The sequence below is a fragment of the Marmota monax genome, unplaced genomic scaffold, assembly GCF_021218885.2.
Source record: "Marmota monax isolate L192 unplaced genomic scaffold, Marmota_monax_Labrador192_F-V1.1 WCK01_AAM20220418_F8-fsc00147, whole genome shotgun sequence".
Classification (NCBI taxonomy): domain Eukaryota; kingdom Metazoa; phylum Chordata; class Mammalia; order Rodentia; family Sciuridae; genus Marmota; species Marmota monax.
The window spans coordinates 2,473,012-2,499,201 of record NW_026693552.1 but is presented as its reverse complement, the minus strand read 5'-3'; the positions used below and the strand labels follow the sequence as shown (position 1 = coordinate 2,499,201).

Here is a 26,190-nt window from a genome sequence, read left to right as displayed (position 1 = left end):
ATAGATGGTCTATAATTGCCTCAGTAGTTAATAATTTTTGTTATTTTTGTCACATTACTTTGAAAGATAAATATTATCCTCATTTTACAGAAATAAATCATATGACATAGTTTATTCAAGTAAACCAGATAGAGCTTTATTTATTTCTGTATAGAAATCAAATATTCAGCTTAGTTTTGCCTTCCTTCATGCTATACTGTTCTTTTACATACACTATGCAGTCCACTATTATTAAAGTAGTTTTTCTTCCCATCCTTAGTCAGATATTTGCTGAAAAATAAATTCTGGCTAATACTGCAGGGGTGAAGTCCAATTAAAGCATATGTAATTAATATTCTCAACCATGATCACTTGCCCTGAAATGGAAAGGAGCCCATTTGCTGTGTTTTGGCTATAAAGAGTATATCTTTGCTATCCAAACAAGGTCAATTTCAAATTGTATAAAGATAGATCATGATAGTTCCATGGAATTAGATTTTTCTATTTATTTTTTAAATTTTTATTTATTTTTCATTCATGGGTAATAATTATGCATGTTTATTGGGTACACTGTGATATATATATATATATATATATATATATATATATATATATATATATATTCCTTGATCAAATCAAAGAAATTAACATCCATTATCTCTAATATTTATCACAGTTTTGTGATAAGAACATTCAAAATTCTCTCTTCCAGCCATTTTGAAATATACAATCTGTACTGTGAATTACACTCCTCTCCCTGCAAATAAACACCAGAACATGTTCCTCCTATCAAGGTGCTACTTTGTATTCATTAACCAAACTCTTACTTATATGAGCTATTTGTGATGACCATGGATCAGTCATTCACTATTTCCTGACAGAAATGGCATTAAAACCACATTTTATCCATTAATTAACTAACTAATTCATTCATTAGTCAAGTATTATTTTTGGTGCTGGAAAATTAGTAATAAATTATGGCCCCCTGGAGGGGAAAACATATTACATAACTATGTGGTACTTTGAGATCATGTAAAGGCACATGATGAACTAATAAAACTGTTTATGTATATCTTCAAATATTTGAATGAGATCTGAAGGAACAATAGGTGATCTTGCATAAGTGGTGGTGGCAAAGGAAAAATTTCTCAGGCCACACTATATATAAATTATACATCATCTAGGGTATACATTATACACCTGTATAGCCTATGTCAGGTACAGCCTGAAGTTCAGTAACTGAAGGAAGTCACGTAAGCTAGACCCTCTTTAATACATGGCAAGGTATGTGTGAGATGTGAAATATATTAGGTTTCAGCCAAGAGTAATTATAAATTATTCAAATGTTCTGAATGTGAGAAGAATGGAAGGATCAGGTCTTTAACCAAAAAAATTATTCTAATTGGAAATGTGAAGATGGAAGAGGTAGACATGGAAAAAACAGTCAACATCTCTGTAGTATTTGGAGTTGGAACAATTTGAGGAAAGAAGTCTGCTTTTCTTTTCTTTTTCAATTTTTATTTTAATTGACATGTGAAAATTGTACATATTTATGAGAAATCATGTGATTATACATTGTGTAATGAAGGTAACCAGGTCTATCTCCCTAAATTTCAGTCATTTTTTTGTGGCAAAATCATTTAACATCCTTTCTTCTAGCTATTTTAAAAAATATTGCACATTATCATTATCTATAGTCATCCTTCTAGGCAATAGAACCCCAGAATTTATTTCTCTTATCAAATTCTAACTTAGAATCTACTGGTCAATCTTTCCCCATACTGCCTTTCTAATTATATTCAGATTAGTCTCATATTTGAACAGTCTTTGGAGCCTCAGAGTATATGCATAGAGTATGAATTTATTAAGATATTTCTCTTTTTGGTACTGAGTATTAAAGCCAGGGTCAGCTTACTGCTGAGCTACACACAGGGTCCTTTTAACTTTTTATTTTGAGACAGGGTCTCATTAAGTTGTGAAGGTCTCGCTGTGTTGTCTCAGCTGGCCTTGAATTTGTGATTCTTCTACCTTGGCCTCCTGAATCACTGGGATTACAGATGTGCACCACTGCTGCTGGCCTAGAGTATTCATCTACTTTTAATTTATTTAGCTTTACTGTGAAAACACCCCCGCAAGAGGGTGGAATAATAATAATCAATAGTTACAGTGCATTAGGCATGCTATGTTAAGTATTTTGAAAAAGTACTACAGTATTTGAAGTAAAAAATATTTCAACCCAATAAGTGACAAGTAATCTGGTAAAAGAAGCAGTATTTTAATAGAAGCACTGCACATCGTGTAAGTCGGTGTTAGCAGGAAAAGTAATCTGCTAGACATATGGAAGACCATGTTTAGGCACTGAAGAATTGATGTGAAAGATTAAGTTTGGCTGAACAAACAGCTTGAAGTAAAGTGGGTAAACTTTGAATGAAGAAGAGGAAAAGCCTTGGGTTGTATCACCACAAATACAATAAATTCAGCAGAAGGAAAATGTATTGTGTCTTTCCTACATGAATGGTAACAAGTAACAAGTTTAGTGGACTGATTTTCCATATTCTATAGATATAGACTTTGGAAAATCTTTTAAAAATGAGCAAAAAAAGTGAAACAAGCCAAACAGAATGAGTCAGAAATGTAGAAAGCACGGAGGTAAAAGGAAAGGTAGTATGAATTAAGTAATAATGACAACGGAGAACCAAAGAAAAGCCTAGAAGAAAAGAGAAGTTATCAATACACTGTGTTGGTTGACTCATTCATTCATTAAGAGATACTGATGGATAGATGAATGGATTAAGAAATTGTTTTATACACACACACACACAAAAAAAAAAATGGAGTTCTACTCAGCCATTAAAAAGAATAAAATTATAGTATTTGCTGGTAAATGGATAGAAATCAAGAATTTCATGCCAAGTGAAATAGTTACACTTAGAGAGTTTGAATGTTTTTTTGCATGTGCAGAAACTAGAGTAATAAAAAGAATAGGAGAGGGAAGGATAAGATAACATAAAGAACCAATTTAATACAAATTAGTAAAGGATTGAAAGGAAGCATATTAGAGAAAGGAGAATGGGAGAGGGGAGGGAGAAAGGGAGAGGAGAGTGGAAAGAAGAGAAAATGAACTGAAATGGATTTCCATGCATACATGAGTATGTCAGGATGAATACTACTCTGTATAACCATAAAGTTCTAATAAAAAAGAGTGAGATTGATTGAATAATAATCCTAATGCTGGTAATGAAATGCTGGGCAGAAATAGAGATGGTTCACAATGCCATAGAGTATGGAAGCAAGCAGCAAAGACATTAATTATATATTCATGTAAATATTATGCTGGAATTAATGCCAGAAAGACAGAGCATGTAAAAATGAATAGCAAAGACACTTTACATAATTAAAGTGTCATATAAGATTTCTCTGATGAAATAAATCATTGAACTGGTGTTACAAAGATGAACAAATACTTACCAGTTGTGTGTATATATGAAAGGAAGATTTTTTATTTTATTTTATTTTATTTTCGAGTACTCTATCTTTATTCTTTTACATCAGTCAAATTTGTTCAGGATGTTACAATAGGCATGAAGGCAAAAATAAATGCATTTTTAAAAACTCGGTGTGTCCACAGTATATATTATATGAAACCATGCCATTACCTCTTAGAAAAAAGAAAGCATTCAAAATTAATATTATGGTGAACTATCAAGAACACCCTCAAAGTATGGCATGTGCAAGGTTGAAGTGCAAGAAGTGTTCTCATTCCAATTAGTTTATAGAAATGCTGGAGTGGTGCATAAGATCTGAAATATTCAAATCCTTTAAGGTTTCTGAATGAAAACTGAAATGATGCAATTTCAGTGGCTTTCAATTTCTTGTTTTATCTCAGAAATATATGGATGATCTTTGCCATGAGCTACTTCCATGATTGCAATGGCCTTCTTCAGGGCTTTCTCTCCGGCAGCTTTGTTTTCCAGGCCCATGTACAGTCTTCCCAGCTTCAACCACATGGAGGCCACATTGAGGGAGTACAAGGGATAGTGCTTACTGTAGGGCTTAATGATCTTCTGACCGTATCTCAGGGCTCCTTCCCAGTCCTGCATGCACAAGCAGACCCCCATGGCCTGGTACATCGTGTGCAACATATATACATTACTATCCTCAAACACCGAGCTCATCTTCTCCTGGCTGAGCTCGCAGATCTCCAGCAGCTCACTAGGGGATTTGTAGTGCTTGGCCCTCCGGAATTCCTCAATGACGTTGCGCGCATATCTGACCATGTCACGGATGGCTTCTGCTTTTGGGGGGTCGCTGAGCTTGCGGATTTCCACCTTGGCTGTATCCTTGTCTTTTGTGGTGCACTCCTGGCACTCACAGTAAAAAAGTAAGAATCTCTCAGCCGATCATTTCTGTCTTCTGTTGGGTACAGGAGGTCGATATAGCTGGTAAATACCTCTTCTCCAGGACTGATTTCCTGTACAGCTCTTACTTCCGCCAGGGTCCCCTTGTAGGTCACAATGACATTGGGGCAACAGCTATGATTCATCAACGCAACATCAGGAAATATCGCAGATCCCAAATGAGAAAGCTCTTCATCTTCCATTGTGAAGCCATTACAGTTAACCTGTGCAAAGAGTACTACGAGGCTGCTGTGGAAAGGGAACTCGAGGTGATTGGAGTAGAACTGATGGAGAGCAGCAATGTCACTCTGAATCAAATCCTTCTTCTCATTGTCTAGCTTATCCAGATGTGATTCAAACTCTTTCACAGCTAACAGTTTCTCTGAAGGTGTTCTCTCTGGGTGGATTTTCTGTTTGGCCAGAATCCTCGCTGTTAGCCTCACAGTCTCTGAAGGACTCCAGTTTTCCCCAAAAACAACCATGGGAGAACACTCCAGCTTGTGCATGGGCCAATCTTCTTTCTGACACTCCACACTGCAGTAAAATGCCTGCTTGCATCTTCCACATTTCGACAATCCTTCTTTCCTGGCGAAGCAGTACTCGCAGTGGTTGCCCCGCTCATTGACCGTGAGCACGTAGGCGTAAGCCGGGCAGGAGAAGAGCAAGTCCACCTGGAAGGGCTGCAGGGCCCGCAGCCCACTGCCCTTACCCGGGCTGCAGAACCGCTCCAGGCCGCCATGGCCCTCGGCCCTCATGGTGGCAGCGGGCGGGCGGGCGGGCGCGCGCGAAGGGGCGCCGGCGCCGCTGTGCCCGGGCTGCGGCTCCCCGCGAGCTGTTATTGGAGACGCGTCACCCTGAGCTGCGGGGGGCGGGGTGGGAAGCCGCCCGAGACGCCGCGGCCGCCCGCGCCCCGGAAGGGACGGAAAGGAAGATTTTTTAGAACTGGGACTAGCATGTGCAAAAGCCCTGTGGGAGCAGACGATATGATGTGGCTAAACAACTGGAAGAAGGCTTTGAAGCAAAGAGAATAAGTAGATTTCATTTAAAGCTGAGTGACTATAACAGAGTGAGATAAGGGTCAAATTAGGTCCAACTTCATACTATTTTTGTTAATTTCACAATCATATAACATCTGAAGCAGACACAAAATCGAGCTTCTGTTTGTACATATTTATCCCTTAGTAAGTGTTATTTGGCATTTTTATCCATTTCCATACAGGAACTATGTCATCTGATACATTGTACCAACACCAAGGAACACATAAGTAACGCAGTGAGAAAGGATATGAATTCCCTATTGCATAGTAACAAAACCAGAATATCCACTATGCTGACCAGAGAGCCTTCTTAGTATATAAATGCCAATATGAAAGAATAACATTTAGTGCTGTCATACCATTTTTCTAGGTTCTTGCTTTCTTTGAGTTTATTTTCTTTTTGAAAAATAGTAAACTGCTTCAGTGTTTAATGAGATCTGTACATAAAAGAAAGACTTCCGAGGTGATGGATGAATGGGAATAGAAAGGAGAAAGGTACAACATAAATATAAAATTAATAACCACTTGCTGAAATATTTGCCACAGAAAAAAATGAGATTTATAATTTAAGGATGCATTCGTGAAAGTATCTGAGCACCCACCCTTTTATTTAGTCCAGAAATTGGGTATGGATAGTGGCTGAACTTTCATAAAGGCACAAAATATACAAAATTTTAAATGTTGTAGTATAGGAAGATGTGATTTTGTAGAAAATTTAAAAAAATAAGAAATGTATAGATTTCTAATGTTATAGAAAAACATGAATCAGAAAGAAAAATACATTAAGGAATAATTTGAATTTTAAAAGATTATTAGTTCATGACATTCACTTTCTTATTCATTTTTAACTGTAATTTTAGAAAACTTCCCATTTAGGAAAGGTATTCATAAGTGTTATAAAAAATGTTGAATGACCAAATAAAACAATTTTAGAAGTTCCATTGGTGATGATTCTTCAATACAACTTATTTAGTTCTGCTTTATAATTAGAGTTTTTGTCAAATGTAAACACAAGATGAAGCCAAATACCACAAAAAGGGAAATAAGCTCTTTGAATTCCTTAAGTAGAGAATTGCTTGGAGACAGGAGACAAAATGTATTTTAAGGAGCTGTGTGGTCCTATTAGATAATGTTTTGTGGAGTGCTTTATTCAATCTTCAGTGACTTTCAAATATCAAGTAAAGTATCTTTGAAAACAGTTGGAAGTCGTTATGATCAAGTTATATTTTTTCTTGTACTTATGAATTGGATAAAAAAAATACTATGTTGGCCAAAAATAAGTTATTGCCAGTTCCTAGGTATAGTTTGAATCTCCCACATGGATCCCTATCAGTTATTCTTGCAAGAAAAACACTGAAAAACATTTATCACCATCAAGTTTGATATGCTCATTTCAGTACTCTAAAATGATCCAAACTGCATCAACCCCTAATGCATTACCAGTTTTCTTTTGCTGCTGCTGCCCTTTCCCCTGTGTGGATGCATTCCATGTCATACTTGGCCTCTACACCCCTTGCTGGTTCACTCCTCTAGGAGTATGTTCTCCTCAACCTATTTAGATTCTTCCAGCTGAACCACTGAAAGTTTCAAGGAGGATTTCATTGTTGTTATGAGAGCCTTAACTGGAATCAGTGTTTTTTCTTAGAAAGGAATCCCATACTGCCTCTTGTTTCTGTGTTGAGATACATGGATTTGTTGCAATCCTGGACTACCGTGAGCTTCTCCACTCCATCTCCTCCAGAGGAATTCCAAAGGGCATCTTTGAAAACAGAAACTTGCATACACAGATTGGATTATTTTTTTCTGGTGATAATCCAATGACAATCCAATTATTTTTCCAAGATAATTAAAAATAATGATAGTGCTATTTTAATTACATCATATTATGACTTTGGTTACCTGGTCAAGTTGATGATTTTCATGTTTCTCCACTGCATAATTCTTCTGATCACTCTTTAATATATATATAGTTTTCTTTCAAATGTCTAGGATGACTGACAGAAACAAGCAGTGAGGGTTAAAAAAAAAGAGGATAACAAGGTTACAAGTTTTAGAAGAAAATGAAGAGATTACTGGGTAATGATAAAAATGGGTAGGATTACCTTGGCTTAAGATGAAGCACAGATTCCTCTGAGACCATAGGGAAAGATGCTGGGAATCATGACCCTATGGTTATGTTCAAGCCTGTCTCAAGTGTTCATTTTTTTAAAATTGGATAGTTTATGTTGTTTGTTTGGTTTGGTTTGTTTGTCTGAATGAAAGGAAGTGGTTGAGACTAGTCAAATAAGAAAAGAGAAAATTTAAACAACCAGAAATTAGGGGAAAAAAAAACATCAAGTAACATTTGAGGGTCTACTTGAGGTTAGAAAGTATCAGTTTTTCCAGATTATGTAATTTTATCCAGACAATACAAATAGACCATTGGTTTGAACCAGAGTTGAGAATTGGCAACATTGTGTGTGTTGGAAGGTCATGGGAGTGTGAGGTTCTAGTGAATGTAGAGCTGAGCTATGAGCAAAATAAACTAAAATGAATGCATGAAGCAACCAGAAGACCATGAAATTTACAAAGAGATAGCAAATGGGTGGCTTGAAGTTTGAGTTTAGTGGCATGATTTAAATAGATTTGTTACGGTTTGGATATGAGGTGTTCTAAAACTCCTGTGTTAATGAAGGATATTCAGAGGTAAACTCATTGGATTGTGGGAGATATAACCTAGCCAGTCTCTCCTAGGCTATGTGGACTCACTGGATAATAACTGTATGTAGATGGGGCATGGCTGGAGGAGATGAGTCACTGAGGCCCCCCTTTCCCTCTCTCTCTGCTTTTTGGTCACCAAAAGGTAAGTAGGGCTCCTCTGTCTTACCCTTCTGCTTCACCTTGGACCCAGAACACTGGAGTCAGTCTGCCATTAACTAAACCTCTGAAACCATGGGCCAAAATAAACTTTTTCTCCCCTCAATTTTTCTTGTAATGTATTTTGGTCACAGCAAAGAAAAGTTAACCTTAGAAATTGAGAAGTGGGATTGATTGTGGGTACTGATTGCTGTGATTAACTTAAGTGTTTAGTTCAGAAGCCTTTGGTAATGATTAGGAAAGTTTGGAGATTCAAACTGGAGAAGACATAAAATGTAGGCAGAGCTTAATGGGTGATTCGGATGGGAGTTCAGAAAACCAGAATGCTGGCTGACAGAAATGCAGACAGTAAAAACCATGCTTATGAAGTTTCAGAGGAAAATGAGGACTCTATTGGGAATAAGACAAGAGGCATTTATGTTACATTCCTGAGAATTTGTGTGAGGCTGAGTTTAAAAGTGATGGACTAATTAATCTGGAAGAGGAAATTTCAAGGTAGCACAGCATTTGGGCTATGGCATGGATTTTGCTTGCAGTTTTTAGTTAGTTCACTATGACAATGTGAAGCAGATTCTAGAGCCCAAGGATGTTAGAAACTTGCAGTTTGGTGAGAAAAGTGGCTGTAAAACTGGGGCCAAGGAAGGTGTGGTTATTGAAGGCATTGCCAACCACTAAGGAGAAGTACTTGGTACAGAGAAAAAGTGATGGCTTGAGGAGATCCCAGGAATTTGAAAGACCACACCATTGTAGGCTCAAGGGTTTGGAAATGAAATTTTGCTCAAGATACCTTGGGGGAACCCTACCTTCATAGGGGAACTGAAAAAGCTATTTTCCAAGGATTCATTTTGGTCACAGCAAAGAAAATTTAAAAGTGTGCTCAACCACCCTGGCACTCAGAGGTAATTGCAGCTATGATCTTAGTGGGACTAGCTAATGCTCAAGCTGTTGGCAGACCTTGGCATCATACACCTGCTGCTATTTCTGCAGTAGAATGCTGTAGTTAGAGGGTCCTGAAGGCTTCTACTGAGATTTCAAAGGAAATGCATGGTAGGCCAGGCAAATTGTAGCAAGGTCAGAATCCCTGCAAGCTGCCCCTGAGAGGTAGATGCATAGAATTGTAAAAGTGAAACAAAAGCTGAAACAGAGATCAAGGAATTAAGAGATGCCAGTAATGTGGACTGTGTACAGAAAGAAATTGCTTGCTGACTAGAGAGGTAGGCCAAAAGAGAAGCCATGTGATCTGCAACTTCCAAGGCCAAAGGAGCAGGACTGCCCCAACCCTCTGGAGAGAACATCTTACTACAATGTAACCTAGATGCTTGATGAAGAGCTACAGGGCCTTTTTGCCCAGTTGCATTTTAGTTTAGTTTTAGTACCATCCCTTCTTATATGCCCCCCTTCTTTCCTTTTGGAATAGACAGATTTACTCAGACCCATTTTATTTTGGGACATTTTATGTGTTGATTTTTATAAAGCCTCACAGCCAAGAGTTCACCTTTGGTTTCAAAATTTTGACTTTAGGACAGTGCAGGAACTGTTGAGATTATAGAACTCTTGGAGATGGACTAAATGTACTTTTATTATGAGATGGACGTGAGCTTTGAGGATCAGGGGCAGAATGTTATGGTTTGGATATGAGGTGTCCCCCCTCCAAACTCCTCTGTTAGTGTAGGAATTAATTCAGAGGCATAATAATTGGATTATGAGAACTGTAATCTAGTCAGTCCATCCTAGTTTGTACTTACACGATATAACTATTAGTAAGTGGACATGGTAGGACAAGTAGGTCACTTGGTTCATGTCCAGGAAGTAGGTTATTTTCCCTGAGGCCTCATTCCAGACACTGTGTCTGCTTTATGACTGCCATTAAGTGAGCAGCACTCCACAAACATACACTTCCATCATGATGTGTGTGGCCTCACCTTGGGCCCAAAGCAATGGAATTGGCCCACCATGATCTAAATCTGTGAAACCATGAGTCAATATAAACTCTTTCTCCTCTAAGTTGTTCTTGTTGGATATTTTGATCACAATATTCACAATATCTTTTGGTCACAATATATTTTGAAAACCAAAGACCCTGTATCTAATAGAAGAAAAAGTAGAGCCAAATCTTCATCATGTCAGATTAGGCTACAGCTTCCCTAATATGACTCCTATAGTGCAAGAACTAAAATCAAGAATCAATAAATGGGATGGATTCAAAACTAAAAAGATTCTTCTCAGCAAAAGAAACAATAAGTAAGGTGAATAGAGAACCTACATATTGGGAACAAAAATTTACCACTTGTACATCAGATAAAGCACTAGTCTCTAGGATATATAAATAACTCAAAAAGCTAAACACTGAAATCAAATCACCCAAACAGTAAATGAGCTGAGGACCTGAACAGACACTTCTCAGAAGATGATATACAATTAATCAACAATATTGAAAAAATGTTCAACATCTCTAGCAATTTGAGAAATACAAATCAAAACTACTCTAAGATATCATCTCACTCCAGAGAGAATGGCAGCTATTAAGAATACAAACAACAACAAGTGTTGGCAAGAATGTGGGGAAAAAGACACACTCGTACATTGCTGGTGGGACTGCAAATTGGTGCAGCCAATATGGAAAGCAGTATGGAGATTCCTTGAAAAACTGGGAATGAAACTACCATTTGACCCAGCATTCTCACTCCTCAGTCTATACCCAGAGGATTTAAAAACAGCATACTATAGGGACACAGCCACATCAATATTTATAACAGCACAATTCATAATAGCTAAACTGTGGAACCAACCTAGATGCCCTTCAGCAGATGATTTTTTTTTTAAATGTAGTATATATGCACAGTGGCATAATACTCAGCATTAAAAGAGAATAAAATCATGGCATTTGTAGGTAAGTGGAGTTGGAGAATATAATGCTAAGTGAAGTTAGCCAACCCCCCAAAACCAAATATTGAATGTTTTCTCTGATATAAGGAGGTTTTTTTTAATAATTGATTTTTAATGTAGATGTACACAATACCTTCATTTTATTTATTTATATATTTTTATGTGGTGCTGAGGATTGAACCCAGTGCCTCACATGTGTGACACAAGTGCTCTACCACTGAGCTATAGCCCCAGCCCCAGATATAAGGAGGTTGATTCATAGTGGGGTTGGGAGCAAGAGCATGGGAGGATTAGAGGAACTTTAGATAGGGCAAAGGGGAGGGAGGGGAAAGGTGGGTGCATGGGGGTAAAAAAGATGGTGAAATGAGATGGACGTCATTACCCTAAGTACATATATAAAGACATGAATAGTGTGAATATATTTTGTATACAACCAAAGATTGAAAAATTTTGTGCTCTGTATGTGTAATATGAATTATAATGCATTCTTCTGTCATATATAACAAATTAGAATAAAAAAGTAAAATATTTCAGTATGTGGAAGAAAATTCACTTGCTTTGTGGCAACATGAAAATTTTGCCAAAGTAGAAAATTAATTTTAAAAAAAGCATTAAATTACAGGATCTTACCTGTGAGTCTACCTATGTTTATAGTTATGCATGATATATATATAGCTTTGGTATATCTATCTATATGTTATTTGTTCTTTTTAGACATACATGGCAGTAGAGAATATTTTGACATATTACGCGTACATGGAGAATAATACTGTAATTAGGATCCCTTTCTTATGGCTGTACATGATGTGGAGTTTCACTGTTGGTGTATTCCTATATGAACATGGAAAAGCTATGTCAGATTCATTCTACTGTCTTTCCTTTACCTTCATTCCCCTTTGTTCTGATGATGGTGGCTTGTGAGAGTAAGAAGAAAGTTGGGTACAATAATCTTTTAAATATATCAAGTTGTGATTCTAAAGTTAGTCAATAATTGTGACAAGGATAAAAAAGGAGGGATATTTTTGGAATTTAATAAGACTGTTAGTGGTCAGTATAGAACCAAAGGCATGTGAAGACTTCCAAACTTTCTTTATGATGATGGAAAAAAATGTGAAAATGAGTGACCTCCTTTAAAGAGGAAAGCAAAGATAGTGAAAATGGTAGGTTTTAGCTAATAAGAGAATGTCATGAATTAGAGAAAGATATATATATTTTTAACAGAAGTCAACATCATAAAAATTGATGGACAATGTCACAATTTCTGTACTTTAGTTTTATTATTAGTTGGGATTTAATATTCCTCCTCTTATCTCTTGAGTAATAAAAATTATACGAAACCTTCAGTGAATGATTTGATGACATTGAGATGATATATTGCAAAGATGGGGGTGGGAGAAGGGACATAATGGCAAAAGAAAATAATGTCAAAGGAAAACAAAATTAGCAATATAGTCTCTGAACATAATTTCAGTTCAGTTAAGTTCATAAATGAACTGCATATAAGAATGCTTAGACAATGTTCCCTACTAGTGTGAATTCTTCTTCTAGAGTACAAACTCCCAAGTCAATAAGCATTTTATTGCTTGAGTTTCCTGATACTAAATGCAGTAAATAAGTATCTTGGAGCATAAAGATACTTTTTTAGTATTTGTTCATCTTTCAGAGGAGGTATTCTATACTAATTAATTTTCATTTTAGATTTTATATTTGTGACATCTCAGTGAAAATCATTTTATAATTCTTAGCTCATACCATCCTGCTATAACTTTATTTGGAAAACTTCTGTGTTTAAAAATTTTTCTCTATAAGTTAAAGCAAAAGTACTCTTTTCCCTGTATGAGAGAAATTGTGAAGAATGACCACACAAAGACTTAAGACATTCTTTGTTTAATATTTCAATGACTTTTTATTCAAAATCTCTTAAATTTTTAGGATTTCATTTAACTAAAATGTACATTACCTATGAGAAAGATATATTACTTGTAGACATAGCCAAATAAATGTAATTTCATGTGCATGAAAAGTCATTAACAAGAATTTCCATAGCAGCATTATCCATATGGTATTGTCATTAGACACAGCTCAAAAACCCATCATTAGAACTATGAATAAAAAGTCTATCAATGGGAATATTACACAGCAATAGTGTGTACAAATATTGTTACACCCAACAGAATGAGAGAGTATCACAAAAATAAATTTGAGTAAGAAGAGCTTCATTAAATGGAATATACACTGCATGTATCCACTTACATAAAGTCTAATAAAGGTTAAAAGTAGGCAATATAACTGAATAAATACATTATGATGTTAGATATAAAAGTAATTTCTAATTTCTAGTAATTTCTAGATATAAATTTAATTTCTTTGGGTTCAAGACATAAAGGAACCTATTCATATACAATTGTTCAGGCTTCTTTTCTAATTACAGTGATATATACTTGTGATGTACCATGCACGTTATAATAAAAAGTTTATTTAAAAGTCACACAGAGAGAGAGAGAGAGAGAGAGAGAGAGAGAGAGAGAGAGAGAGAAATGTAAGCTAAGTGCTGGATACAATGATAGATTTAATGAAAATGTTGACTTCCACTTTCTTCAAAAATACTTATATGATTATTTGTATGAGAAACATAAAATAACAGAAACAAAGAACAAATCAAACAGTAATGATGAAGAAGTAACTCAGATTTTCAAAAGCACTATACCAAAAATATGGTTCAGTAGAAGAGAATGGGGAAGGTTAGCTCAATGATTATGGCAAATGGCAATGTGGGGCCAAATCTACACAAAGCAGGGGCTTTTACAAATCAGAGCAGGTCCAGAGTTTCTTAGAGGATGAACCTGGAAAATCTTCCTATTATATTTAGGGACATAGAAAGAAGAGATTTACAAAGCGGAGTGCTCAGTTGTGGTAATTAGTCTGAAAACTATGTGAACTAATATAAGAAAATTAGATCAGTTTTAATTCCCTGAGAGAACAATAACTTTTAATACTCGTGTCTTTGTTCAGGAAGGATGGGGGAAATGGAAAGTGAGAGTTAAATACTTGTAGAGTTAAATACTTGTGTATGTACCTGGGTGCATAAAGCATATCTGGCTGTTTCTCTTACATAATGGATGAATAAGTCCCGTAGTTCTCAGAGTTTGGTCCACAGAACCCTGGGATCCCTGGGATGCTTTTAGCAGGTTTGTGATTTAAAGACTGTTTTTATAATACCACTTATTTCTGTTTGCCTTTTCTATTTTGTGCAGACATTCACACAGTGGTGTTAAAACCACTGATGTACAAGAACAAATAAAGTCTGTGGCACCAAAACGTGCTAGTCACTGTGTACGTCATGACCAGAACCCATAGATTTTTAGAAAATAATTATTATAAGAATAATACATATTATAATAAAAAGTTTATTTAAAAATCACACACACACAGAAATGTAAGCTAAGTTCTGGATATAATAATTATATAAGTATTTTTTGAGAAAGTGGAAATCAATGTTTGCATTAAATCTACCATTGTATGCAGCACCTACATTTCTTTGTGTGTGTGTGTATGTGATTTTTAAATAAACTTTTTATTATAAAAAAGTAAGTAAGAATTTTCTTGGTGAGGTAGAACATATTAATTTTATTAAATTGTGGTCCTTGGGTACAAATTTTTAAATATTCTATATATTGAAATGGTACTTACACATGAAATGCTTTGCTAATATTGGTTCTAATGGTTGTTTTGAGGCAAAATGTTAATGCAATTGCTTTGTTACCTAAACTTTTTACAGATAATACCTTTTTTTTTTGTCTGAAAACAAAGACCACTAGACAAATACATTTATTCATAGTTGAGTATTTGACAGACTTTTGCTGAAAAACAAAGTGAGCCTATCATTTCAAGGAAAACAACTGTCAGTATTTATTGTCAATGATAAAATTTGAACTTTCAAATGAAGATGAGATCTTTACATATTTTATGTGATCTGACAGCTTCTCAATACTTAAAAATTTTTTGATGAGATTACCCCTGGCATTAGTGAACAAATTTTTCATATTGTGTAAGAAAATGGCTTAACACTGGATGAGCTGCATAAACTAATGAGCAAATAGTTTCCAAATACAATGCACATATGTTACCTATTATTAAATAAAAGATCCCCAAGGTGCAAAATAGACTAGTAAATTTTAATGTAAGAAGTCATTGATATGGTTTCAAATTCATATTGCAACTCTTAAGAAACATTGTTACTTTTGATTTGTCATAAAAGAAAAAATATCCACAATAATGTGATAAAATCCCTGGATTTTCTTTATGTCTGAATAATACTCCATTGTGTATATATGCCACATATTCTTTTTCCACTTATCTCTTTTTAAAAATATTTTTATTGGTTTTTGATGGACATTTATTTATTTATTTATGGTGCTGAGAATCCAACCAAGTGCTTCACACATGCTAGGCAACTACTGTATGTCTGAACAACAACCCCTGGATTTTTCTTATGTGCTGCAAACAAAGTAATGTTTTCAGACTCTGACTATAGAATTTGGTTGGAAAATCCATTAATGTCTATTAATATCTTCTTCTTTTTTTCTTTTGACAGGCAAGATTTTTTCTGCTTGCCACAGAGACATTGTGTACTATTTAATATACTTTCATGAAGCTTTTCCTTCATTATCCAGTGATGTGATTCACTATTCTGTTATGTATTTTCTTTCAATTGTATATTGCTTTTTCTTTTATTTTTTAGTGTTTCATTTATTTTTTTATTGGTTGTTCAAAACATTACAAAGCTCTTGACATATCATATTTCATACATTAGATTCGAGTTGGTTATGAACTCCCAATTTTACCCCAAATACAGATTGCAGAATCACATCGGTTACACATCCACATTTTTCCATAATGCCCTATTAGTAACTGTTGTATTCTGCTACCTTTCCTATCCTCTACTATCCCCCCTCCCGTCCCTTCCCGTCTTCTCTCTCTACCCCATCTACTGTAATTCATTTCTCTCCTTGTTTATTTTCCCATTCCCCTCTTATATGTAATTTTGTATAACAATGAGGGTCTCCCTCCATTACCATGCAATTTCCCTTTTCTCTCCCTTTCCCTCCCACCTCATGTATCTGTTAATGTTAATCTTTTCTTCCTGCTCTTCCTCCCTGCTCTGTTCTTAGTTGCTCTCATTATATCAAAGAAGACATTTGGTATTTGTTTTTTAGGGATTGGCTAGCTTCACTAAGCATAATCTGCTCTAGTGCCATCCATTTCCCTGCAAATTCCATGATTTTGTCATTTTTTAGTGCTGCGTAATGCTCCATGGTGTATAAATGCCACATTTTTTTTATCCATTCATCTATTGAAGGGCATCTGGGTTCGTTCCACAGTCTAGCAGTTGTGAATTGTGCTGCTATGAACATTGATTTGGCAGTATCCCTGTAGTATGCTCTTTTAAGGTCTTCTGGGAATAGTCCGAGAAGGGCAATAGCTGGGTCAAATGGTGGTTCCATTCCCAGCTTTCCAAGACATCTCCATACTGCTTTCCAAATTGGCCGCACCAGTTTGCAGTCCCACGAGCAATATACAAGAGTACCCTTTTCCCCACATCCTTGCCAGCACTTGTTGTTGTTTGACTTCATAATGGCTGCCAATCTTACTGGAGTGAGATGGTATCTTAGGGTGGTTTTGATTTGCATTTCTCTGACTGCTAGAGATGGTGAGCATTTTTTCATGTACTTGTTGATTGATTGTATGTCCTCCTCTGAGAAGTGTCTGCTCAGGTCCTTGGCCCATTTGTTGATTGGGTTATTTGTTATCTTATTGTCTAATTTTTTGAGTTCTTTGTATACTCTGGATATTAGGGCTCTATCTGAAGTGTGAGGAGTAAAGATTTGTTCCCATGATGTAGGCTCCCTATTTACCTCTCTTATTGTTTCTCTTGCTGAGTAAAAACTTTTCAGTTTAAGTAAGTCCCATGTGTTAATTCTTGTTATTAACTCTTGTGCTATGGGTGTCCTATTAAGGAATTTGGAGCCCGACCCCACAATATGTAGATCGTAGCCAACTTTTTCTTCTATCAGACGCAGAGTCTCTGATTTGATATCTAGCTCCTTGATCCACTTTGAGTTAACTTTTGTGCATGGCGAGAGGAGGGGACTCAGTTTCATTTTGTTGCATATGAATTTCCAGTTTTCCCAGCACCATTTGTTGAAGATGCTATCCTTCCTCCATTGCATGCTTTTAGCTCCTTTATCAAATATAAGATAGTTGTAGCTTTGTGGATTAGTCTCTGTGTCCTCTATTCTGTACCATTGGTCCACCCGCCTGTTTTGGTACCAGTACCATGCTGTTTTTGTTATTATTGCTCTGTAATATAGTTTGAAATCTGGTATCGCTATACCGCCTGATTCACACTTCCTGCTTAGAATTGCTTTTGCTATTCTGGGTCTTTTATTTTTCCATATGAATTTCATGATTGCTTTATCTATTTGTACAAGAAATGCCATTGGGATTTTGATTGGCATTGCATTAAACCTATAAAGAACTTTTGGTAATATCGCCATTTTGATGATGTTAGTTATGCCTATCCATGAACAGGGTATATTTTTTCATCTTCTAAGATCTTCTTCTACTTCTCTTTTTAGGGTTCTGTAGTTTTCATTGTATAGATCTTTCACCTCTTTTGTTAGGTTGATTCCCAAGTATTTTATTTTTTTTTGAGGATATTGTGAATGGAGTGTTCTTCCTCATTTCCGTTTCAGAAGTTTTGTTGCTGATATACAGAAATGCCTTTGATTTGTGCGTGTTGATTTTATATCCTGCCACTTTGCTGAATTCATTTATTAGTTCTAGTAGTTTTTTTGTAGACCCTTTTGGGTCTTCTAGGTATAGAATCATCTCTGCAAATAGTGATAATTTAAGTTCTTCCTTTCCTATTTTTATGCCTTTAATTTCTTTCGTCTGTCTAATTGCTCTGGCCAGTGTTTCGAGAACTATATTGAATAGAAGTGGTGATAGAGGGCATCCCTTTCTTGTTCCAGATTTTAGAGGGAATGCCTTCAATTTTTCTCCATTCAGTATGATGCTAGCCTGAGGCTTAGCATAGATAGCTTTTACTATGTCGAGGTAAGTTCCTGTTATCCCTAGTTTTTCTAATGTTTTGAACATAAAGGGATGCTGTACTTTGTCGAATGCTTTTCCTGCGTCTATCGAGATGATCATATGGTTCTTATCTTTAAGTCTATTGATGTGGTGAATAACATTTATTGATTTCTGTATATTGAACCATCCTTGCATCCCAGGGATGAATCCTACTTGATCATGGTGCACAATTTTTTTGATGTTCCTTTGAATCCAATTCGCCAGAATTTTATTGAGGATTTTTGCATCTAGGTCCATCAGAGATATTGGTCTGTAGTTTTCTTTCTTTGAGGTGTCTTTGTCTGGTTTCGGAATCAGGGTGATGTTGGCCTCATAGAATGAATTTGGCAGAGCTCCCTCTTTTTCTATTTCCTTAAATAACTTGAAAAGTATTGGTAATAATTCTTCCTTAAAGGTTTTGTAAAACTCCGCTGTATACCCATCTGGTCCTGGGCTTTTCTTGGTTGGTAGTCTTTTGATTGCTTCTTCTATTTCATCCATTGTTATAGGTCTGTTTAAGTTGTGAGTATCCTCCTGACTCAGTCTGGGCAAATCATATGACTTAAGGAATTTATCGATGTCTTCACTATCTTCTATTTTATTGGAATATAGGTTTTCAAAATAATTTCTAATTGTCTTCTGTATTTCTGTAGTGTCTGTTGTGATATTGCCTTTTTCATCCCGTATATTAGTGATTTGAGTTCTCTCTCTTCTTCTCTTCGTTAGCATGGCTAAGGGTCTGTCGATCTTATTTATTTTTTCGAAGAACCAACTTTTAGTTTTGTTAATTTTTTCAATAGTTTCTTTTGTTTCAATTTCGTTGATTTCCTCTCTGATTTTAATTATTTCTTGCCTTCTGCTACATTTGCTGTTGTTTTGCTCTTCCTTTTCTAGGGCTTTGAGATGAAGTGTGAGCTCATTTATTTGTTGGTTTTTCCTTTTTTTGAGGAATGACCTCCAGGCAATGAATTTCCCTCTTAAAACTGCTTTCATTGTGTCCCATAGATTCCGATATGTTGTGTCTGTATTTTCATTTATCTATAAGAATTTTTTGATTTCCTCCTTTATGTCTTCTGTAACCCATTGATCATTCAGTAACATATTGTTCATTTTCCATGTGATGTAGGATTTTTCCTTCCTTCTTTTATCATTGATTTCCAGTTTCATTCCATTATGATCAGATAAAATGCATGATTATCTCCACCCCTTTATATTTACTGAGGGTTGCCCTATGGCATAATATATGGTCTATTTTTGAGAAGGATCCATGTATTGCTGAGAAAAAAAGTATATCCACTTGATGATGATTGATATAATCTATATATGTCAGTTAAGTCAAGGTTATTGATTGTGATATTGAGTTCTATAGTTTCTTTATTCAACTTTTGTTTGGAGGATCTGTCCAATGGTGAGAGAGGTGTGTTGAAGTCACCCATAATTATTGTGTTGTGGTCTATTTGATTCTTGAACTTGAGGAGAATTTGTTTTATGAACGTTGCAGCACCATTATTTGGTGCATAAATATTGATAATTGTTATGTCTTGCTGGTGAATGGCTCCTTTTAACAGTATATAATGTCCTTCCTTATCCCTTTTGATTAACTTAGTCTTGAAGTCGATTTTATTCGATATGAGGATGGCCACCCCTGCTTGCTTATGAGGACCGTGTGCATGGTATATTTTTTCCCAACCTTTCACCTTCAGCCTGTGTATGTCTTTTACAATCAGATGTGTCTCCTGGAGGCAGCATATTGTTGGATTTGTTTTTTTTAATCCATGTTACCAGCCTATGTCGCTTTATTGGAGAGTTTAAGCCATTAATGTTTAGAGTTACTATTGATATATGGTTTGTACTTCCAGCCATGTTTGATTATTTATCTTCTTTTTTTTTTTTAAATTAGTTTGTTTCTCCATGATTAGCTTTCCCCCCGCCCTCTGTCTTTACAGAGGCACTTCCCACTGATTGTTTTGGTTATTGTTTTTCATTTCTTACTTGTGTAGTGTTTTGCTCAAGATGCTTTGCAATGCTGGTTTTCTGGCTGCAAATTCTTTTAGCTTTTGTTTATCATGAAAGATTTTTATTTCGTTGTTGTACCTGAAGCTTAATTTTGCTGGATACAGAATTCTTGGTTGCCATCCATTGTCTTTCATTGTTTGAAATACGTTGTTCCAGGATCTTCTCCCTTTCAGCGTCTGTGATGAAAAATCCGTTGTTAACCTTATTGGTTTACCTCTGAATGTAATCTGCCTCCTTTCTCTTGTAGCTTTCAATATTTTCTCTTTGTTCTGTATATTGGATATCTTCATAACAATGTGTCTTGGCATTGGTCTACTGTGATTTTGTGTGCTCGGTGTCTTGTATGCATCTACAATTTGTATATCCGTTTCCTTTTTTATTTCTGGAAAGTTTTCTGTAATTATTTCATTCAACAGGTTACTCATTCCCTTGGTTTGAATCTCTGTACCTTCCTCTATCGCGATGACTCGTAAGTTTGTTTTTTTTATATTATCCCATATCTCTTGGATGTTTTTCTTGTGATTTTTACCAGCCTTTCTGAGTTGGCTAGACTCTTTTCAAGATGATATATTTTGTCTTCATTATCTGACGTTCTGGCTTCTACTTGCTCCATTCTGTTAGTGATACTCTCAATTGAGTTTTTAATTTGGTTTATCGTTTCCTTCATTTCTAGAATCATTGTTTGATTTTTTTATAATCTCTATCTCCTGATAAAGATGCTTAACTTCTTCTTTTATCTGTTTATGTAATTCACTTTCAATGTGTTCTTTCACTGTTTGGATTTGCTGTCTCGTATCCTCTTTAAGGTTCCATTCCATCTGTCTAAGGTATTCCTTGAGTTCTTTTTATGACCATTTTTTTAATGACTCTAGATGAACTGCTTGAATACACTGGAGTATATAATGCTTAGAACTGAAAAGTAGACAGAGGCTTAACCTAAAATAATTGTTTAAGATTCTCAATTTTTAAAAGTAAGTGTGGTCTTATCTTGGTAATTTTGGTATAAGAGAATCATATAATCATATTATATAAAAAGATTTTATATTTACTAATTGCCTTAAATATTCTCTTGCCCAAGACTTCCAGTTCTAAAATTACAAATCATTTAAAATAAATAAATATTTTGAGTGCTTATTAAGTACAAATACTTTCCCATATGTTGTTTCTTCACTTTATTTTCACAATAGTAAATATAGAGTAAGAAATTGAGGACTGTGAATTTAAGTAGTTTTAAAATTTTGTCCAATAAGAAGAAAAGATGAAATCTTAAGTCACATCTACTTTACTCCATGCTCCCTCACTGTGTGGGATATTTATCTTTCATCAACATTCCTGGAGAATAGTTGTGGGGAATATGGAGAGTTATCATTGAAGCAATTCATACTAGGGGTTTGATTTTGACTTAATCATTATATATTTGCTTTTGGTGCAAGAATTGGAGAAATTGGCATCTTGAAGTACTGAATCTCTGGAGCATGACTATAATAAAAGCAGAGTTCAGAAAAAAAGTCAATAAAGGACTTTGGAGACAGGTTTTTTTTCCAACTTTACCAAATGCCATAGGTTTGTTCCTTTTATAAATGGTCAAGTAGACACTGAAAGAGTTCCAAACTCAAAATGTGAAATATAATTTCCCCCTAGAGTCTCAATATACCAGAGACAATGTTATTCATTAACTTATGTGCAGATGAAAGAAAGAGAACTCTTTTTGGTGTCTGACATTCACACTGCCTTTGGATTGGACAGGGATATACCAAGGACCAATTCCAAGTTTGGCAGACAGATAAATAGATTTTTAAATGTGCTTCCAAACAGTGCAACAAACTCGAACATTTCTCCTTTTATTAAAAATATGTTGTTATTAAAAATAACACAGGGAGTACTTTATTGGTGAAGACTAGTACAACAAATGGTATGTCTAATTCTGTAAATTGTTATAGACTCTCTGTTCAAGACAATGATACAAGCTGCTGTTCTTTTACTCTCATACTAAATCAACAAAAGCCATTGTCAAAAGAGTCCACACATATGGTATTTATAAGATAAGTTCAGTTTACTTCATATGATATTATTTTACTCTGGGCTTCCTGCAACTCTATTCTTCCTTTTCAATTACTGAAGATAATTTAATAATGCTGTTTTTCTTAGACAAAGAACTATTCATTGTTTAAAATTAAAGAATGACTTTAGAAGCTTCAGGGATGAGGGAATTTCTATTTAAACTTTTAGAAATTCATCTGTCACATTTTACAATACTGGGTCTTACTAATAGAGCTATTCCTTTCCTTAGTTGAGACTATCAATGAAGAGGCATTATTTAAAAAATTAAATATTCCTGTCTATTAAAAACCCCCCACTGATAAAATATTGAACTTTCATTTAATACTTCTAGAAGAGACTCAGAGGTACTTTCCTAAAATTTCAGTGATGTATCAGTTTGTAATACAAGCTACTTGGAACATCCAGTATGTGAAGTCAAGCAGAGCTTTATGAGAAAAGCTGCAATAGTTGTGAATTCTGGGAGTGATATTTAATATACTATTCATAGACAAGAGATATAATTTATTGCAAATTATCTTTGCAGATGTCCACTTCTTTAAACACTGAGGACTAGGAAATGGTAGTAGAAGGAAGTGTTTGTGCAGACCAAGAGAACTACCCTGATAAACACATTATAGAATAAATTTACATGGTGGTATTTATTTCTCATGGTGGAATACTGTTGGATTGTGACATGGCTTAAAGGGATAATTCACACTTGTTAGTTCACAAACACTGAACATGTATATGTTATTCTTATTTAAAGGATGAATCAAAAGGGAAAGAAATCATTTAGACAACAATCACAACATAGAATAAATTATTGACTTTAAGAAATTGTAAATATGCAAAGCCTTTCCTAAAAAATCAGAACATTTTCAATGCATATGATGTGTCTCAAATAAAATAAAATAATAAAAGCTATATTATACAAGAAAAAAATGAGATTCAAATGGAGCTCATTTGTTGAGATACAGAATGAAAGAGCAGTAAGCAGAAAAAGAGTAAGATTAACTAAAACCACAAAACTGAATTAAAATGTGCTTTAAAGGTACCAAGCAGAATTATACCTCTGTTGTTGAGGAATAGGGATTTTTTTTTTAAGAATACAAGAGATAGAACAAAGAGAATAAAATTTAAAAAAATGATAGAGGAAAGAGATGATCCAGTTTATATATTACCAGAATCCTAAGAACCAAAATAAAATGACAAATAAATAAATATGTAATATAATCTAAATATCTAAATATTTAGAGCAAGACCATATATTTAGATTATTTATATTATACATACTATATAAATTCTGATAAATTTTTAGTTATAAAAATAAAGAAAAATATCCTCCAAAAATACAAGGTTGAAAATAATTGATAGTCATATAGCATGGGGGATGTATTCAATTAAAATTGACAGATAGTTTAAAAATATGTATTACCAGTTGGATAGCATGCAGTTTATAAGTTGTTTATTTCCAGGAATGCAAGGGTAGCTTAATTTTGGGACACTCACTGCAGTAATTTGTAGCATCTTTGGACTGCCTAACTCATTTCTTACCTTGCCCATTGCAAGGGAAAGGTGTATGGGGCAGAAGAACAAAGTATCTTTTGCTCAGAATTACACGAGGAGAACCCATTCTGAAATCTGGGGAAAAGCAGTTGTCATAGTATAATTTGACAGCAAGAATAAATAACAAATTTTGACTGGTATTTACTTAACTCTTATTTAGAACTACATGATTTCCACCAATTTTTGTTGAATTTTGTTTTTCTGAATTAGAAATACAAGCTAGCCCTCCAAGTGTGTAGGGCTTCAAATCCTTCCTTGTCTTATCATGAAATTTTTACTGAGCAGTCTCCTTACAATTATTCAATACACAAGGCAGTTTAATTACATTTCCCAATATAGCTACATTGTCATTTTTTATAGCTGTCATTTTGATTCTAAAATAACCATGGTCTGTTTCCTGTGAATGTTAACATATAATCGACAACTCCCATAAAGTGACCTTTTCTTAACCCAAAGCTGAAAAGAAATGGCAGTATATTGTTTCACACTCAAAAGGCCACTTTGAAAATTAGCAAACCGTTGAGAAGAAAGGCTTTAGTTAGCCTTTTACAAATCTCACAATATATTCTCCAAATTTCTTTTATAAATTTATTGTAACAGACAAGCAACTTATATCCATGAGATATAATAAAATATGGTCTCTTCCCATCTTTTTACTTAGAATGTCATCAGTTTAAGAATTAGAGTGATTAGATATCAGCAGAAAACTTGAGGGTTTATGAACTTGAACTCCAGACTATGTTTCCTGTGGTGATTATTTCCCTGAATAAATGAACAAAATTATGCCCACATATTGTCTCACACTATATATCCTTATGTTACTAGCCAAATTAGTTTACTCTGAGAGGGTGACCCACTAGGATTTGCTTATTATTTTACTCCCATTTTAATAAAGATATTTAAGAAGAAAAATCTACGGCAAACAATCCCTGTCAAAGAAAATTATGTTTAATATCAGTCTGATTTCTAAGGTATTAAAATTATTTTTCTCTCTCTAGCTATTTTGTGATTATACAACAAAAAAAATGGAAAATTTGGAGGCACAGAAATATTTCTAATTGCTTTTAATAAGGTGGGACAATATGTCTGTAAAGACATTGAACATAGAATTACAGAGTGTAAAAAGTGACTTTCTTTATTTTCTTGTGATACCTGAATAAAAATTTGAGTCAAATAAATGCTTTTAATTGTCTTTTTTAGTTTTGTTCTAATGTGTTATTTCTTATATTATTTCCAGTAGCCTAAATATTCAGTGTTTTGTTAAACAGCAAATTTGGTACCTATTTTGAGTACTCTCTTTCCTCCAATGTCTTACACTTTTATTCATATTTCCTTCAGTGTCATATCCAAACTTGAGTTAATATTACAATCCAAGTTATATTTTTATTATTATAGTTATTTATGTCACTAATTCCCTCTTTTTTTCTCCAGTTTTTCCTCGTCAATTTTCATTTCATGCTTCCATTGCTTCCGTCCACACAGGTAATACTCTTCTGTGTTTACTATGTTATTAAATATTCATGTATCTTTGTATAAAATGTAATTTTGATTATGTTCCTAAGATTCCATATATATTGATAGAGATCTGTTGAATTGTCTTTTTCCATATAATTTATGTTTTTTATTATGTGTCAATAAATCACAGATATATTTATTTTTTCTTTTAACTATTGTATAATATTCTTGGTCCAAGACTACTGCATTTTTGATAGTCTTTCATTGCTGTGACAAAACACCTAAGATAAACAACTTAAAGGAATAAAGACTCATTTTGCCTCATGCTTTCAGAGGTTTCAGTCCATGGTTGGCAGACTTCATTATTTCTGTGCCCATGGTGAGGCAGTGTGTCATGGTAGAAATGCCTGGTGGAAGAAAGCTATTTCCATCATGGCAGTGGGAGAGAAGAGACACAGAGAGAGAAAGTGGAAAGAACAGGGGATAAGACATAGCCTTCCAAGATATTCCCTCACTGATCTATTTCCTCCAACTAGGCCCTACTTCCTAGTTCTACCATTTCCTAATAGTTTCATCAGATTGTGAATCCATCAATAGATTAATCCACTGACAAAGTCAGAGCACTTGTGATCCAATCGTTCCAAATGCCCCATCTCTGAACATCGCTTCATTGGGGACCAAGTATTTAATACATGAGACTTTGGGGAACATTCTAGATACAACCCACAATAATTTTAATTATTTGTTCCACTCATACTGGGCATCTTTCATGATATCATTTATATAGGAGCTGTCTCCCAAAAGTTCATATGTGAGACAATGCA

At 34.7% G+C, this 26,190-nt stretch overlaps 1 pseudogene; it reads right to left on the bottom strand.

Annotated features, from left to right (window-relative positions):
* Positions 1–3,535: 3,535 nt before the first annotated feature.
* LOC124102366 (N-lysine methyltransferase SMYD2-like) lies at positions 3,536–5,146 on the bottom strand (annotated as a pseudogene).
* Positions 5,147–26,190: the final 21,044 nt, after the last annotated feature.